Source organism: Triticum dicoccoides, chromosome 5B (genome assembly GCF_002162155.2).
Source record: "Triticum dicoccoides isolate Atlit2015 ecotype Zavitan chromosome 5B, WEW_v2.0, whole genome shotgun sequence".
In the NCBI taxonomy this organism is placed as follows: Eukaryota; Viridiplantae; Streptophyta; class Magnoliopsida; order Poales; family Poaceae; genus Triticum; species Triticum dicoccoides.
The window spans coordinates 314,495,599-314,500,467 of record NC_041389.1 but is presented as its reverse complement, the minus strand read 5'-3'; positions in this window follow the sequence as shown (position 1 = coordinate 314,500,467).

The following is a 4,869-nucleotide window of genomic DNA, read 5'->3' as shown; positions in this document are numbered from 1 at the left end:
CTTGGGAAGCCAGTACCCATGGCTCATTTTTCGCGGTGACGTTTGCGCCCGCGGTCTTGGATTTGGCTTCGGGTATAACCATGGTGGTGAAATACCGGTCTTCTTTTATGACGTTCTTGGCCCATCTGACACGGAACATCGGGACCTTCTCTCCAGCGTAGCTCAGCTCCCAGATCTCCTCGATCCTTCTGTAGTATCTGTCCTTGTCGTTACCGGTGTAGGATTCCATCGTTACCCCGGAGTTCTGATAACCATCGCTCTTCATGTCCTTGGCCTCGGTGTAGAATGTGTAGCCGTTGATATCGTACGCCTCATAGGTCATCAGGTTGTGCTCGGCGCCCTGTGACAAGGCGAATATGAGTTGTTCTTCCGCGGAAGAATCCTCATGTAAAGGGTACGATAGAAGCTTATGCTTGAACCAATGCGTGAAACATGAGTTGTGCTCTTTGAGTATATCTCCGTCCATCCTCTGTTGGCCTCGGTCATTGTACGTCTTCTTAATAAAGGTTTTGTGCTCTACCACCCAAGGATCGACCACGTCTATGTGTTGTAGCGCGACTAGGTTTGCTCTTTCAAAGTCGGTGAGTCGACCCTCGAAGTCGACATGCATTTCGCGGCGACCCTCACGGTGACCCCATCCAGCGAGCCTGCCGAGGTGCCTGTTGACGGGTAGACCAACGGGGTTCTCGATGCCTAGATAATTCGTGCAGTAGGAGATGCACTCTTCGGTCAGAAAGCCCCTGGCTATGCTTCCTTCTGGACGTGACATGTTGCGAACGTATCCTTTGATGACACCATTCATCCTTTCGAACGGCATCATGCTGTGCAGGAACGTCGGCCCGAGTTGGATGATATCCTCCACTATATGGACCAGCAGATGCACCATAACGTCAAAGAATGCGGGCGGGAAGTACATCTCAAGCTCGCATAGTATCACCACGATCTCTTCCTGTAGCCTTCTGAGTTGCCTCACGCCAATCGACTTCCGAGAGATGACGTCGAAGAAGTTGCATAGGCCAAATAGCGTTTCATGGACGTGCGCGTCCATGATCCCACGGATTGCAACTGGAAGTATCTGCGTCATCAGCATGTGACAGTCGTGAGACTTCATCGCGCTGAACTTCTGCTTCGCTGGGTCTAGGTATCTGCTTATCTTCCCCGCGTAACCGTAAGGAAGTTTTACTCCTAGGAGGCAGGTGAAAAACTGCTCGATCTCCTCCTGACTTAGAGTGAAGCACGCGGGAGGGTAGTCATTTCCGGTCTTCTTGGCCTTTTTGCCTTTGCGACGACTTTCTGTGTCCTGCTTCGCCTCATCATCATCATCATCATCATCATCATCATATATAGCGTGAAGCTCCTGCCTGATGCCCATTGATTTCAAGTCTACCCTTGCTTTCGGCCCATCTTTGGTCCTCTCTGTCATGTTGAGCAGGGTACCAAGCAGACTCTCGCACACGTTCTTCGTGATATGCATGACATCAAGGTTGTGAGGCACATGGTGGATCTTCCAGTACGGCAAGTCCCAGAAAATAGACCTCGTTTTCCATACCTTCAGCAGCGGCTCTGGCGCCTTTTGCTTCTTTCCCAGCTCTGGCGCCTTTTGCTTCTTTCCCGACAGTGGGCAGTCTTTCCAATTTTTCAACAGCTTGTCTATTTCCTCGCCGCTCCTCGTACACGGGCATTTTCGGGGTTCGGTTTCACCATCGAACAGATCCTTGCGTTTCCTCCACGGGTCATTGTCGTGAAGCCACCTTCGATGTCCCATGAACACGGTTTTCGAAGACCCGGGATCTCTATCTAGCTGGCGATACGTTGTGTCATCCATGCACCTTACGCATCTAGAAAATCCGTGGACCACCTGCCCCACAAGATAGCCGTAACCGAGATAGTCGTGCACCGTCGTGAGCAGTGCGGCTCTCATAGGGAAATATTCTTTCTCTGCGGCGTCCCACGTATTGGCTGGCGTTTTCCACAGTGTGTCAAGCTCCTCTTTCAGCAGCCCCAGATATAGATTGATGTCGTTCCCTGGTTGTTTCGGCCCTTCAATTAGCATACTCATGTGAATGTACTTCCTCTTCATGCACAACCAGGGGGGAAGGTTGTACATCCACACAAACACAGGCCAGGTGCTATGTGTGCTTCTCTGGCTGCCAAATGGATTGACTCCATCGGTGCTCGCGCCCAGCACGATGTTCCTTGGATCGTTCCCAAATTCTGGGTATTCGAAGTTCAACGCTTGCCACTGGCTCGCATCCTTAGGGTGACTCAGCATCTTGTCTTTTTATCTATCTCCGGATCATTTGCGTCATCTTCTCGCTTCTTCTCCTCCCTATCCGCGTGCCAACGCAGGAGCTTTGCTACCTTAGGATCCGCAAAATACCGCTGCAGACGAGGAGTGATCGGAAAGTACCACACCACTTTTCAAGGAGCTTTCTTCCTCTTCTTGTATCGAGTGACACTGCACACCGGACATATGGTAGACTCCGCGTGCTCGTCCCGATAAATGATGCAATTGTTCATGCACACATGGTATTTCACGTGCGGTAAATCCAGAGGACACACGATTTTCTTCGCCTCCTCCAAACTGGTCGGGCACTTGTTCCCCTTGGGAAGACGTTCGTGCCAGAATGACATGTTCTCGTCGAAGCATGCGTCGGACATTTTGTGTTTTACCTTCATCTCCAGAGCCATGAGCGTTACTTTCAGGCGGGTATCCTCGGGCCTGCATCCTTCATACAATGGAGTAACCGCGTCTAACTCAAGTTGATCCATCCTGGCTTTCTCTCGGGCGGCAGCTCTTGCGTTATCCGTCTGCTTAAGAAGCAGCTCTTGAATATGAGGGTCCTGCACCCAGCCCATCGATGGTCCAGCGTCGTCTGCTCCGCCGGCATCATCATCATGTCCTGCATCTTCTACATGATGACTGTGTACAGCATCACCGTCGTGATCATCTCCTCGGGATTCTTCGTCTTCTCGCCCCCCCGAGCCGCGGTGGTTGTCTTGCTGCCCTTCCTCATTTCTTGCCCGGCCCCCATGGACGACTTCGTAGTCATCTTCATCACATTGCCACCGATAGCCATCCATGAAACCACGCAAGAGCAGGTGGTCCCGCACCTGCCCGGAATCCGGGTCCGCAATAAGGCTATTCAGCTTGCATCTTCGACACAGACATCTTATCTCCGTCTCGTTCTTTTGAAGCATCTCGACCTTCGCGGACCTCAAAAACCTATTCATGATGCCTTCGGTCATCGTGCGGACCATGGTCGCCTGCGGGGTAGAGCAAAACGATATTTTAGAACCAAGAAAAAATTTGGCATGACTTTCCCTAAAAATAGGACCAAAAAGAATGCTTAATGCCAAAATTCTCGCCGAAACGGAAATGAATCAACACTCCGGCAAAATATTGGCAACTATCGCATTTCAAATACCGGTACACCTCCAAACACAAACACATATGCAACACCACAAACATATGCAACACCACGAACATACATAGATCTAGCTAGGCCATAAAAAGTGCATGTGCACATTGTTGTAGGGAGAACAACATAAATATAGCTTCCCCCTTACTTACCTAGCAAAACAAGGTAACTTAACCACTTAATTTGAATGAATCTATGGTGGAAATGAGGTGAAAAAGAGGAGGCACCCGAGACAAGGAGGAGGCGGTGGAGAGAATGAAGTGGGGAGAAAGTGAGTGTGGGAGGAGAGGCTGTCCAAAATATCTTGTTGCTGCCCACTTACTAATGGCGCACCAGCAACAAATGCGCCATTAGTAATCCAGGTTACTAATGGCGCACCCCCTAGTGGTGCGCCGTTAGTACTTTTGCAAAAAAAGGAATAAAAATAATAATAAAAAAATAACATTAGTGGCGCACCTTCTGGCTGGTGCGCCATTACTAGTTACAACTAGTAATGGCGCACCACCAGAGGATGCGCCATTAGTATGTTTGGACAGGCGCACTAGTTCAAAAAAAAATTGGTACTAATGGCGCACCGTGGGCAGGGTGCGCCATTAGTAGTTTCAACACTAATGGCGCATCAGAGGGTGGTGCGCCATTAGTATATACTAATGGCGCACCACATGTCTGGTGCGCCATTAGTGTCAATTCCATCTATAGCCCTTTTCCTAGTAGTGGTGCATTGCACGGAACATCAATATGCATCTTTTTACAAAACACCTGTTGTGATTGACCCATGCAGGAGTAATCCCATGTGTAAAAACTAATGATATCTCAAGAATTTTATCAGAAAACTGGTATCTCGAGAATGCCACCGAAAAATGAAAGATGAGAGATAAGGTGAGGAGGAGTGGAGCCTGGTGGTGACTGGTGGTCGGACTGGGCGGAGGCATGGGGATGGACCGCGCCGGCAAGCGGGCAGCGGCCACCATGCTAGATTTTTCCAGAGACTTCCTTTTTTAGTTGCTCAGCAATGAGGTTGTGGGAGATAAGGATGCAGAGAGAAGTGTGGGTATCTTTTGTAAAATTATCATAGTTTGCTTTCTATCCATCAGATATAGATCGGACAGTCTATATTACAAGATCGCAGGCACACCATCATCGCCAACTCGGTTTTTTATAAGGGTAGAGATGATAAGTTTGCTAACTACTAAAGTAAAGTGGAATTTGTCCATGTTATACAAGTAAATTAAGGTGATTGTTTATCATACAGGTAAGGTTGGATGAAAGATGGTAGGAACAAATGCTCCACCTAGAGCATGTGTGTGTGAGATGGAGTCTTTGTGTGTGTGTGTGTGTGTGTGTGTGTGTGATGGAGTCTTAGTGTGTGTGTGATGGAGTCTTAGTGTGTGTGTGATGGAGTCTTAGTGTGTGTGCGTGGCTGTGTGTGTGTGTGTGTGTGTGTTTG